We start from the raw sequence: 14,526 nt of genomic DNA, 5'->3' as shown, positions 1-14,526 counted from the left end.
AACTTAAAATAAAGTTAAATATAAACCTTTTGTGTGTGTTTATAATAAAAACATCAGCATATAGCAACTTTTCTTATCAGCTTATATTTCAGTTGTGTTTATAAAAGTCATCTTGTTAGGTCACTATATGTCCTGTTTTCAAGATTTTTATTTAAGCTTAATTTCCCCTCTGTATTCAAACCATTCTTATCAGTCATAATTTTCTCAAAGTTAATAACCTTTAAATATCCAACCTTTTCATTTATGTGCACCATCCCAATATTTTTAAATTTCATATATTATATAAATTGCTATACTACTTATATGTCTTATCTCTCTTACTGTGAGACCTCTTTATTTCCATAATTTATCTATCTTTTAACCATATTCAAACAGGTGTTTGATAATATAGTACTCCATCTGGTAAGTCGCATCAAATCTCTCAGATCTGATTCTAGCCTTCTTCTTTTGCCAGGTAGCTTTCCAAATTAGTGTATTTGACTTACCCAGGGTTTTTCCTGTATTTTTGTAAACAGTGTTGGGAATAGAAAAAACAAGTTAGATAAGACATGTATATTTTGTCTCCCAAAGTTTAATGATTGTCCTGGTTGCTCTATAGTCCATTTTATTAGGTCTTCTTTCCCATCTTCAAGTTGATTTGGAGGTCCTGAAAAATAGGATATCTTTTCCGTTTCCATTGTGGTGGCAAAACCTTGCAAGTTTTCTTTTGTTTGTATTAATTTGTAGTTCTTTTCCTCTATAGCTTCCCTCTTTGGGTCACTGTCCTCTGATTTGTATTCTATTATCTGGTTTGTTTGTTCATTTTTTATCATCATTTTCTGAGAATTTTTTACTTGTAAATTAAAGTTGGAAATATGCTTATTTATACCATCAAAGTTGTTTTTAATCTCATCATTATTTGAAATCATTGTCATTTAAATTTGTCACAGCATAGCATACATTTCCTCCTGGAAAATATTTGCCTTGTCTTGAAGTATTGGTCCTGCAGATCTCTGATGTTCCAGGCTGTGGCCTTCAGAAGGGGATATTAGATGTAGTTTCCTACTATTTTTAGATAGGTATGCAACATCCATTTTATCTCTCCCTTCCAGATGTTCTTTCATAGTACCATAATCTCTGTGTTTAGACTTTTAAACCAGCCAGTGTTAAAGTCCAAACAACAAAATCTTATATAGTTCCTATCTTTATATATAGTTTTTTATAATCCAGTACATTTCCAATTATCAAAGCACTACTGAAGGCAGTATTTTATAACAGTTCTTCTGTTCAGGGTCCTACAATTTATCTACCAGCCAAAGTTGCAGTCCAGAATGTTTGACTATCCAGTAAAGTTCCCCCCCTAGAAGATTAGCCAACAGTGGAAGTTTTTCTTTTTCTGCAGACAATTCTTGAGCTTAAAGATCACAGCTCACTGAATATTTATAATCCCAGAAAGTCAGCAGTTTTTAAAACAAATATAGTTCTCAGTCTGTAGTAGATGGCCCAGTATGTTTTCTTTCCTTGTTCCCAACTGTTTTCTATTTGGCTGAAGGTCACTAAGGTTCAAGGGAATAGTTTATTCTTTGTTTCTTGGTGTCTTGCCAGTTACTGAGTCACTGTTGCTGTTGTTCTATACTCTAATCCTCCACTAGATGTCAGTAGTTATTCAATTTCCAACTTTTCAAACAAAGAATTATTTTTTTATAATTTCATCAAAACTCTTTCAGATGTAAAATCTTAATGGTTTTCTTAATTTTCAGATTTATCCAGGCTGTAATATTGTTAATTTCATTTCAGTATATCTCCCCTGTAAAAATTAAATTGCCGCTTCTGTCTATGGAAGGGTGGGGGTATAGTCCCCTCTCTTCTCACTTTCGGAGGATTTCTTGCTTTGGGGATCTTTTCCAGGGAATCAGTTGCAAAATAAAAGAGAGAAGATCAATATTCTCACCCAGTTCCAAGCATGCTGTTCACCATTGTATAGGTTTGTGCTTTTGGACTTTGGCTGCTGGTAGTTTGGGATAGACACTGATGTGCAGCTAGCCCAGTGGTTCTCAACGTTTGTGTGACGGCGACCCCGTCACACAAACGTGCTGCACATGCGCGGTGTGGCGCGCATGCGCGCGGCGCCCCCATGCATGGTGCGCATGCATGTGGCGCCGCCCCATGCGTGGCGCGCATGCGCGTTGCGCCGCCCCCATGCACGGCGCGCATGCGTGGCGCCGCCCCCTGAGGGGAAAAATGGCAGATCGCCTTGTTTGGCGACCCCCGAGAAATGGTCGATCGACCCCAAATGGGGTCGCGACCCATAGGTTGAGAACTGCTGAGCTAGCCTTTCTCCTGTTGGATTGGAGGGCTTCCCCGGATCAAACAGATTAACCACCATCATTCCACAATCATCAGGGTGCCCTCCTTTGTCATCTCTTCAGGGTGACTTTCAACCCATTTAGGGTCCCCTGGCAGGGCAAAACCCGCTGTGGGGTGTGGAGCTCCTCTATCCTTCAGCCGCGTCGCTATGAGGTGGAACCGGAAGTCCTTTGGCATTCAAACCGGTCAGTCCTAGAAGAGATCAACCCTGACTGCTCTTTAGAAGGCCAGATCCTGAAGTTGAAACTCAAATACTTTGGCCACCTAATGAGAAGGAAGGACTCACTGGAGAAGGGCCTAATGCTGGGAAAGATTGAGGGCAATAGAAGAAGGGGACGACAGAGAATGAGATGGCTGGATGGAGTCACTGAAGCAGTAGGTGTGAACTTAAATGGACTCCAGAAGATGGTTGAGGACAGGAAGACCTGGAGGAATGTTGTCCATGGGGTCGCGATGGGTCGGACACGACTTCGCAATTAACAATAACAACAACAATTGTAATTGTTTTGTATTATCTTTTCTAACTTTTTATCATTCTGTAAGCCACCCAGAGTTGCTGCAACAGTGAGGTGGGTGGTGAACACCAAGTAGTGGCAGAAGACATTGAAAACTCTTTAATCTCACAACACATGAACAGACTCAATCATAGTTTCAACTGGGAAATTTGAGCAAGTTACATTTAAAATGTTATGGAATTCCTCGAAGTTTGCCATTTAGACAAATCAGCCATCATATTATCTCTATGTATTTAAACCATATTTACATGTCATTCAAAAGAGATAATAAAAAAGCTAAAAAGAAAAATAAGCAAAAACAAAACAGAACATATCCTCTCTAGCTGGCAACAACAGATAAGGAGGGATTGACACTAGACAAACAACCAAGTAGAAAACAATACATCAAGGAATTATCATAGAGAAACCCCCCTCCCCCAACATGCTATATCTATAAACAGAGAGCAAACCCTCACTCATTTGTACTGATAATGTTATTTAGTTGGGGAATGAAATGTCTGCAAGCAAACAATCAAGCTCAGAGAGCATTAAGGACTCCACAATGGAGTTAATAGACCTTGTGGAAAAATGAAATTGCAAGAATGGGATTTTTATTTTAAAAGTCATTGTTTGTTACATACATGTACAGTATGTATGTATGCATAATTAGATTTTGATGCTTCAATGATATAGTGTGTGCATATTTTTTCTTCCATTCAATCATATATACTGCACATACATTTAATTTTATATTATGTTATATAATAGAGTATATTTTGTATGTGTGTGCATTATCCAAATAACACCTGGCCATAGAAAGACTTTCTTGGAATAATAAGTTGAGAAGACACATCAGGGGAATTGTTCAACAGGACTGTATGTTAGTTTGCAATTTAGACTTTTGCAAGCTGCTGCCAAAGCATCCCAGATTTTTCTTAAGCTGGTTTAGTATTAAACTGGCATCAGGACAGGACAGGAGAAGCTCAAGGGTACAATGCCGACATGCTTTCAGTGTGTTGCATGAACATATCCCTCAAATAAAATCTAAGCGAATTCCCCATATACCTAATTGGCAAAACAAATGTTGACTTCACAAAATTTGCTGCTGTAAGATATGGAGATTAACACTAACATGCTGTTTTCAAAAGCGAACTAGACACATTCCTGGAGGACATTTCTACATATGGGATTTTCACCGGTGGCATTTATAAGAAGCCACCACAATGTCAACGTGATCACAGGTGCATTTTCACTTCATTATGCAAAGGATGTAAATTAATACTTGTGTTAAGACCCCTGGTACAAATACATAAATTACAGTTTTTGCATGATGTACAATAGTTGCCCATGTACAACTATTTGCCATCTCCCCTTGTTCCCCTTGTTTCCCTCTGAACGCTCATAGTTTCCATGGAGTTATTGTGGACAATGGTTGTTCTGCTTAGACCTTCTTCATACCAGTGTACCATTGTGACAGTATCTCAATTAATGTTCATGATGAGTGGGTGTTACTTTATTTGATATCTTTCTCTATGCAAAGCTTTATAGGTATTCATGCACCCTGAAAACTGGGTAAGAAATTTATCACATCAATCAATCAATCAATCAACTAGTCAATATCTTAAATTAAACTAGCAGCCACTGTAGTTGATCAACTAGCAGGATTATATATTTTAGAACTCAATTATGTTCATTTATGTTCTACTATGATCCCAGAGGAGATCTGTTCATTATCTATTATCTATGTCTCTCCATCCATCCTGACCACCATTATCATCTCCTCCATCTCCTCCTCCTCCTCCTCCTCCTCCTCCTCCTCCTCCTCCTCCTCCTCCTCCTCCTCCTCCTCCTCCTGCTGCTGCTGCTGCTGCTGCTGCAAAAAATAATCTATGGGACCAATACATATTCTAAGAAAAGATAAGTTGTGTGTCAACACCTGCTAAGTTTGCTTCCTGATAATATGTTGTTTTATTGGCTATATTCCTAAGGCAACCACTTTGTGCAAGTGACCATTATATGCTCTTCCCATGTCAATGTCTTCTCTAGCCATGAAGAGCTGCCCCTCCCTACCTGTAATGTCTTTAATATTCCCATTTGTGGACACTGCAATAATTAAATACCAAATTTAACCCTATATGAAGAACTGTAGTTAAATCTGTCACCGAGAGCACTGAGAGTTTAAATTTTTAAAGAAGTTTTTAAAATCCTAATTAGTATCACTTTTTATAGCCTGGGAAAATATAACAACAGCTATCAACCCAGAAAGCCAAGAAAAGAGTCCATTTATCTGCCAGATCTCCCCTAACTCCATTTCTTCACTGTACTTTATCTGTCACTTTGTCTGTTCCTGCAGTTTGTTACACACCTTAATCTATCACTCCTATGTTGGGCTCTGAGCAGGTTTTCAGCTATTGAGTACAGACTATTTTTTGTTGTTCTTGCCACCAATAAATCCAGTGACTCAGCGACTCATTGTGAATCCCAATAAGATCATTTAAATAAAGGAACATATCTGTTTCTGGGCTGGATCTGAGCTTTTACACATTTTGACAAATGATGTCAGATGCAGTCGTGTCTGATGCAATAAAACTGTCCAGCATCAGTTTCCCCTTGATGGACCATTCAAGGTTTTAGTTCTCTCTTCACTGGGCTAAGGCTGGGGGAGGCTTAGAAGAAAGAGTTGGATTTGCAGTTCAATCCAGAAAGAAAAAAAAATCCTCCCTGGGGGAAGGGAGTTTTATCTAGCTGACTCAAGAACAATCTGCCCACTCTTATAGGAGGAAGGGACAAGAAGCTGAATTATCCATGTGTGGCCAGCAGATGGATCTCCAGCTTGCCCAGTAAATTTGTTGACTGTAAAGGACAGCCTGTTTAGATTGGAACAAACCTTCAAAGAGCAGCAATAGCAAACTTTCCCCAGTTAACCAGCTTTGTTTCATGTGTGTATGTGTCTTTCTTTCAGAAGTGAGTATCTTACCATGCCAGCTAACAAATGGCCTGAAATGGATTTTTTTTTAAAAGAAAAACAAAAACAAACCCAATGTGAAAACTTGTAATTATTAATAGGATGTCAAAGTAAGAGTCAGAATCCCCAAGTCAGAGGTGGGTTTGGAGTTTTCTCTTTCAGAAGAAGCAATGCTTAACAGGATAGGTTTATTGTAGAACAGCCACAGAGGATACTACATAGAAGCCTGATGCAAACTTTCCTAAGAGTTTCTTCTTTGATTTTGGCATCTGAATGTTCTGTTTTTATAGCAATGGAAAATCATTCTTTCCTTTCTGTTTGTATTTCTGTTTCAGTAACAATAGCAAAACATTGCAAACATACAAAATGTATTTGTTTACTTGTAATTAATTTAGATATATGAATGTCCTAGTAACACCAGTGTTTCGTCAGAGTGTCCAGAGGCGGTTTAAAAAATAGTATTTAAATTTAATATAGCTATCCAATTTCAATGGACTTTGGGCAGATCAAAAAAACAAAAATTAAAAAGAAAATCTATAAAAACAGATAAAATCAAGATGGCAGCATGATGGAGACTTGAAGCTTTGTCCGTTTTGTTTGTGGATCAGACTTTTGAACATTTTCTGCAAATACCCTTGGTTCCCCCATGAGCATCAAATACTGGCCATAGCTTGCATCCAGCCTTTAATTTTAAACAGTTTTTTCTAGATCTTTCTTATATTGTAATTTAGTCAATTTCTCTTGTTTCAGCTGACACAGTAACATGATATGTAAGCACTATTGTTATTCCTCTTCCCAATTCAGACAAGAGTGTTTGGATGAGCAGTTCAGCCTTGAATAGTGATAGTATCCAATATTTCTCCACCTTGACAACTTGAAGATGTGTGGACCTCAATTCCCAGAATTCTTTAGCCAGCATGCTGCCTGGGAAATTCTGGGAGGTGAAATCCATACATCTGCAAGCTGCCAAAATTGAGAAATACAGGTATATTCCCATGGGAGATACTTTTGTCTTAGGGGGGAGGAAATACATGCTATTTGCTACTGGCCAGTTGATCAGTGTCCTCAATATAGTCTTTTTCCCGACCAATGAAGACAATGTATTTTGCATGCTGGCTGCGGAATTTTGGGAATTGAAGTCAACTCTTTGAAAAGCACTGAGGGTTGAAATCCACAAGTCTTAAAGTTACCAAGGTTGGACGCCTCTGCTGTACAATTTTGCTTTCCTTCACTGCAACATCTTTCCTTTCCTTTTGTTTTCTTGTAATAGCCAGCAAGGTCAGACAGAGGTCCCAAGAACATGATTGAGAGAATGAGAAAGGGCCAAAGAGAATAAAATAAGAATCCCAGGGATTTAAAGCTTCAGGAAGCAAAGGGCAATTCAGAAGAGGAATTGAATGAGAAGGATTTTTTTCAGCTAGTGAAGCTTCTTAAGCCAACCTAAGGTAGGTAAGAGACAATATCTTCTGTGCTTGTTCTTTGGTTTGGAGGGGCATATGTGAGAAGTATAGGAAAAATATTTTTCTCCAAATTGAAGGCTAATGTCTGTTTTTTTGTTTTACTTCTGGTACTGTCTATCTGTGTTTCTATCCACTCCATCAGAACTGAAAGGGTGGGTGTGCTCCAGGTCCTCTCTATCTAACAGTCATCTTGCAGTGCCTACTCTATGGAATTGTCTCGCCCCAGAGATTCAGATAACCCCATCCCTCTGGTTCTTTTAGCATTTCCCCCGTGCAGTAGGGCCAGGATGTTATGGAAGCCTAATGTGTGTGCATTTTTAGGAAATTGTTATGTAGTGCCACAGTTATTTATTTTTTTTCTTGAACTGGATTATTTTAATTGGTTAGTTGTTTTTTATATTGATTTTGAATATACTTTCACTGGCCAGAGTTATAAATTTAGGATGAGTATTTATGCAACTTTCTAAATAAATAAATGAAATTGATAAGTTGCATCAAGCACGTAAGAAGAGGACACAAAGAGCCCAGCTTTCAGTCTGGATGACCTACCACATGCCAGATATTGTTTGGCTGAATGTCTAAACCAGTGTTTGATTGTTTCAAGTTATGCCCCCTCTCCCCAAGTTTTCCTGCTTGAAAGAAAATTGATCTGGAATATGCTGCAAATATTTTCTACTGTTCTTCATGTGTTGGCCAGACTCCCTGTCTTATTACTTTGATTTCCTCTCCCCTTTAAAAATGGCTGTTTTTAAACATTAATTTAGCAACCTATTTTTGAACATTATATCTATGCTGATAATTCATATCATTTGAATTGAGATAGTCAAAAGGGGAAGACTGAATTCAGTTAATCTTCTCTTTCCTATAATTTCAGATCTGCCAGTGCTAACTTCTTTAATTGCTTCTTCTTGAGATTTTATTTGGCACAATCCCTAGAATGTAATGCAATCATCTGTGTAATTCTGTACCACAAACAGCCCCATTTCCTTGGAAGAGAAAGCCATTATTTGCATGAATAGTTGGGGGGGTTGAGTACTTAGATCCAGAAATATAACAAATAAAGGGGAAAAGAAGACCATATCCGTGTTATTGTTTCTTAGGATGCTTTTTATTTTTATCAATGGACTTGATTTTTTTATGATTAAAAAAAAAACACTGAGGGGAATTCGAATACTCTTGTCATCATTGTATAATCACTTCTAAGAACAGCCTGTAATTGTGTCAGAAATAGAGAACAATTATTTCCATCATCCTGATCTGTTTTGAAAAGGACACTGGGAAGATAGTTTTGGGGAATACAGGATCATTTTTGTATAATGAATTTGGATAGTCTTTTCTATGTTTTGACAGAAAAAGAAAGAGCCAGTTAGTGATAGGGTGAAGAGGGAAAATATAAGACAGAGTAAGTTTAGAATGAGAGAATTTCTCAGAATAAAAATATTTGAACCCTTTCTACATACCCATAAATGCTTCCATATTTTATAAGTGGAATATCATTACAGAAACAGGAATGTATCAAAGAATGGTGAGGCACTACAGGTGATCTTCGGCTTATAACCATCTACAGAATAACAAAACAGAGCAGAATAACAGATTCGGAAGGGACCTTGGAGGTCTTCTAGTCCATCCCTTGCTGAAGCAATGGATGAAAACCCTATATCATTTCAGACAAATGGTTGTCCAATCTCTTCTTAAAAGCCTCCAGTGTTGGAGCATTCACAACTTCTGGAGACAAGTTGTTCCACTAATTAATTGTTTTAACTGTCAGGAAATTTCTCCTTAGTTCTAGGTTGCTTCTCTCCTTGATTAGTTTACATCTATGGTTTCTTGTCCTATCTTTAGGTGTTTTGGAGAAGAGCTTGACACCCTCTTCTTTGTGGCAACCCCTGAGATATTGGAACACTGCTATCATGTCGCCCCTACTCCTTCTTTTCATTAAACTAGACATACCCAATTCCAGCAACCGTTCTTTATATGTTTTAGTCTCCAGTCCCCTGATTATCTTTGTTGCTCTTCTCTGTACTCTTTCAAGAGTCTCAATATTTTTTTTTTACATTGTGGCAACCAAAATTGGATGCAGTATTCAAAGTGTGGCCTTACAAAGGCATAGTAAAGTGATATTAACACTTCACGTGATCTTAATTCTATCCTTCTGTTAATGCAGCCTAGCACTGTGTTGGCTTTTTTGGCAAGTGACTTTAATATGATTGAAGAATAGTAAAGATGGTGCTAAAATTTGCCACCTGCTGCCATTCATATATATAGACAATGGTTATTTTGGCTGGAATTCGGGAATGGAAATTGAACATGTCTGGAAGATATGAATCTTCTGGGTGACAGGTCTAATTTCCCACTGAGCTATGAAACTCATGTGACTTTCCTCCAGGCATCACCTCTCTCCTATAGTAACCATGGCCATTGCAATGACAAAATGGGCTATGAAACAAGAACTACAGATTCTGCCCTGACTTCTCTTTAGGTTGGAAAAAAATGCAGTAATATTAGGGCTGTCCATGCTTCATAAAAACTGGCAAAAGTACTTTAGGCCCCACATCACTGCGTCACTTGTTGCTGTTCATGAAAGCAGCCCCATTTTCTAAATAAGCCTGCAAAAAAAAAAAAAAAAAAAAAAGAGATGGGTGCTCCTGTTTTAAGATTCACATTAACTGTAATGAGGGGATTTCTTAAAGTGATGAAAAACTTTTTTCCAGGCTTTATGCTGCCCTAGAATGCCAAGACTTCAGTTCCCAGAATTTCCTTACCAGTGTGCTATTTGGCAATTCTAGCAGCAATACATCCTGACATTGGCTTACAGTGGAAGGTTATAAACCTTGTTTATTCCAGTTAGAGAACGGCAAACTATAGAAAGTAAACAGTATTTTTATTTTATATAGTAAATTCTAACTATATAGTTTTTTTAATCTTCACAGATTATTAGACTCACGCAGGAATGAAATGTTTGAGTTTTTTTTCCCCCTGGATGCTCTAAAAGGGATTAGGGAAGGAATGTTTCTCTTTAGCTTTGCAGAAGCATCCATTTTTCCTCATAGCTCCCCAAGATAAGAAAAATGCTCCTTGGGGAGGATTGCCGGAAATTGGAGGCCTCTGCAGAATGATTTAAAATTTTAGTTCCATCCATTATAGGATTTCTCTGAAGGTTCTCTTTGGATTGCAACAGAAATATAGCCGTGTATACCCATACTTGCACAGTGGTTAGAATACAATATTGCAGGCAGACTCTGCCCACAGCCTGGAGTTTGATTTTGATGGGGCTCAGGATTGACTCAGTCTTCCATTCTTCTAAGGTCAGTAAAATGAGGATCCAGATTGCTGGGTCAATGCTGACATTGTAAAGATATGATAGATAAATAAGATAACCTTTATTGTCATTTTTTTACTGTGAGCACACTGGCATACATTAAAAATGAAAATCTTTTGTCTGCTCTTAAAAAAAGTATATATCTACCCATATGTGTACATAATACACATATACACATGCTGCATACACACACACACAATCATATATATACATACATAGAGGAAAGTTGAGAGTTCAGAAGGTTGATACTATATGGAACCTAAACTGCTCAGAGATTGCTGTAAAGCACTATGGAGCAGTATATAAGTCTACGTGCTTATATTGCTACTATTGCTACTTCAGGCAAATTGAAGCACAAAAGATTGTTGCTTATCTTGGGATTCTGACAGAAATGTAAGCTGTTCCACTTCCTTAGATAACCTCCTAAAACTGACAGCAAGGTAGCCTCTGCTGCCCTGCAGAATTTATTGGCATAAATGCCAACAGATGGCATTTAATTAAAAAATAAATATACGTAGGCCAACATGCTCAAAAAAGAGTTTATTGGAAGTACCTTCTGCTTTTCCTCACATTTTTTTCAGGGGGGGGGGAGGATGAGTTACTGCAAAATAGATTGTTTAAAGAGTGTGGAAATGTAGAAATGGTGAAAGAAATAGGAATATCTGCCTTGATTGGCCTACAGCTTAATACAGCGGCTGCTCCTTTGTGCAGCCTGCAAAGTTGCATATTGGTAATGAAATATTTAGATTATCTGAAGCTGATCTAATGTAAAGGATTATAAAGATGCTAAACTGCAAAGCAGATTTCTAAGAATGGTACTCTATTAAGGAGGCCAATACCACTTTAATAGCCAGTCTGCTAGAAAATCTAAACTGGATGCATTTAAGGTTAGCAAGACCTTATAAGAAATATATTATCCACAACCAGGAAGTCTAGAAGCTTTCTTTTATATTAGGAACAAATGTTAAAGCATCATTTGCCATTTTGGTGGCACAGAACTCTGGTTCTTGATGTCATGTCTGAACTCTGATGGTAGTTATCCAAATACTTAAGTAGGATTGTATCAGCCATCACATGATACACTGCAGCTATAGTAAGTATCCAATCCTGTTTTTTTTAAAATTAAAAAACTAGTAGATGGGATGGGGAGAAATCAATCCCTAGATAATTATATTCTGCATTTTCCCTATATCAGTTAAGACAGTGCTTGAAGGTCCAGAAGGAATTCACATCCAAGACTACAATGGTTTTTAGAATAATTTATTTGTTCCCAATTTATTTTCTTCTAATAAGTAAGAATCTCTCAGGCTTTCAAACTAGCCAATGGTCAGGCTAATTTGAAAAGCTGCCAGTTGTTGTTGGAAGAGATCTTGAATATCATCTACTGTAGACCAACCCATGGGTGGGTAACTATGGCTCCTTAACGAACTATGGACTTCAACTCCCAGAATTTCTGAACCAGCATGGCTGGCTCAGGAATTCTGGAAATTGAAGTCCACAAGTCATCAAGTGGCCATAATTGCCCACTCCTGGTCCAATCCCTTTTCATTTCACCCCAGTTAAGAGATGTGGCAGCGTGGTTAGAATGCAGTATTGCAGGCTAATTCTGCTGACTGCCAGGGATTCGATCCTCACCGGCTCAGGGTCGATTCAGCCTTCCATTCTTTCAAGGTTGGTAAAATGAGATTGTTGGGGGCAATATGCTGACTCTGTAAACTGCTTAGAGAGGGCTGTAAAGCACTGTAAAGCGGTACATAAGTCTAAGTGCTATTGCTATTACTAAGGTGGCCAAAATAAATATGAAGAGGCATATTTTAAGCCTAGTCTTTTAAGTTGCTTTCAGTCATTCAAGCTGCAATCTTAGAGCCTTTGGAGTTGAAACCTGAGACAGCACAAGAGAAATAAATTATTAGTCATTGCAGTTCCTACTGAAAACGTGACTGTAATAGTTTGCTATTGACTTGATAAAATCTCAAGAGACACAGACTCTGGACAGCTACTCTGAAAGCTTAGTACAATCTAATTCTTTAGCTCTGTAGAATATCATTCAAGGAAGGGAATCTCCACAGGTGGTCCTATAAAACTTCAATCCATACTCCCTGCCATCATTCTTTCTCTTTTCTTTTATTTTGCCCTAGAAAGTTTACAAACTGGACTAGCATATGAAATGGGATAAAAAAAAGTGTGTCTATGAGAGATTTGTGTGCATATGATGACCTATTCTAGTACTTCCTAGATGATATGTTGTGCTTCACTCCCATAATACCCCTCTGCATGTAACCATGTGCACTGTAGCATTATGGGTATGAATGTTCAACACATAAGGAGGGCATTGGGTGAGAAGGCTAATGCAGACTGAGAGAGAAAACCATCCCTTTTCTCTTGAACATGTTCTGTCCACAAAAAGCAGCCAGCAGAAGGTTTCTAGCACATCTGAAATAATAAAAGGATTCCAATGAGGCCCACTGCTTTCCCCAATCTTGTTATGGGCATCACTACTGGAATTTTATGTCCTGGCTACTAAGAAACTGAATAAGTTCCTGAGTGAATAGGACTTTGTAAATTCAAGGTGTCACTCAGTGTCTCAGTCAATCTCAACTTTTGGGAGATCCATCCCCCCCCCCCCCAGTTCCTATCTCTTTATTTGCTCAATGCCAACTTTCCTGCCAATTTCCTTGGAATGCTTGTTGTTCCATGGCTTCCCTAACCAATCTTCTATAATCCACTCAAAAGCTCTGTTTTCATTGCTTCCAACATAAAGAGGCACAGTGGTTGATTGAGAGGATTGGAGGAAACAAATCTACAGCTTTACCTGGTGATTGATGAATGCTGCTCTTTCCTTTTAATCATTCAATAGTAGTTTTAGACCAGATATGTGCTCCCAGAATTTCTTAGTCAGAATATTTCCTTAAATGTATGTACTGTATGGAATGCATAACACCAGATATGTCACCAGAAGGTAAAATCACTGTTTCTCACTTACTTTGGCCATGGTTGCCTATTGGTCTTCGGGTCCAATTCAAGGTGTTGGTCAATACATTTAAAGCCCTATATGGCTCAGGGCCAGGCTATTTGCGAGACCGCCTACTACCTCATAGTTCTCTACGTCCGGTTAGATCCCACAGGCTGGGCCTCATTCAGGCCCCGTCGGCCAAGCAGTGCCATTTGGCGGGGCCGCGGAGGAGGGCCTTCTCTGTGATGGCGCCCACGCTTTGGAACCAGCTCCCCCCGGAGATTAGGACCGCTCCCACCCTGTTGGTCTTCCGTAAGCTACTTAAGATCTGGCTTTTCCGGCAGGCCTGGGGTTTATAAAACCTGACCCCTGGATGACTGTCTTTGCATTGTTTGTTTTGTTATGTTTTATGTGTTTTTTATTGTTAGCCGCCCAGAGTCCTTTGGGAGTGGGGCGGCTTATAAATTTTAAAAATAAAATAAAATAAATAAATGTCATGCAGGGGAGTTCATTGGAGAAAGCAGTTATGTTGGGAGGAGTTAGTGCTAAAAGGAAACCAGGCTGCCAAAGAACATGGTGGCTGGACACCATCAAAGCTGACACCAGCCAAAGCACAGAAAAACTCAAAGAAGCAGTGCAAGATTGGAAGATGTGAAGAGACCTGGCCCATAGAATTAGCAAGAATTGGATACAAATGATTGGCTATCATCATCATCATCATCATCATCATCTACTGTATATCCCACTGGATTTAGTGGGACTTCTTTCTGAGTAAACATAGACAATGGCATTACTCCAACCTGGGACCATCCAGGTAGGATGAACCTGCAATTCCCAGTCAGAACCTTAGCATGCACCCTGGGCATGCTGGGGGTTAGTTCTAGCAGTTCTAGAAGATGACAGGTCGAGGGAAGGCTGGTGTTTAAGATTGGGCCCTAAGGACCGAACTACAAATGAGGATAGCAGAGCCGCTTGTTTAAATTGCAGCC

Source organism: Crotalus tigris, unplaced genomic scaffold, assembly GCF_016545835.1.
Source record: "Crotalus tigris isolate CLP2741 ecotype Arizona unplaced genomic scaffold, ASM1654583v1 scf7180000017880.366895, whole genome shotgun sequence".
NCBI lineage: Eukaryota > Metazoa > Chordata > Lepidosauria > Squamata > Viperidae > Crotalus > Crotalus tigris.
Note: the sequence above shows the minus strand (reverse complement) of the source record.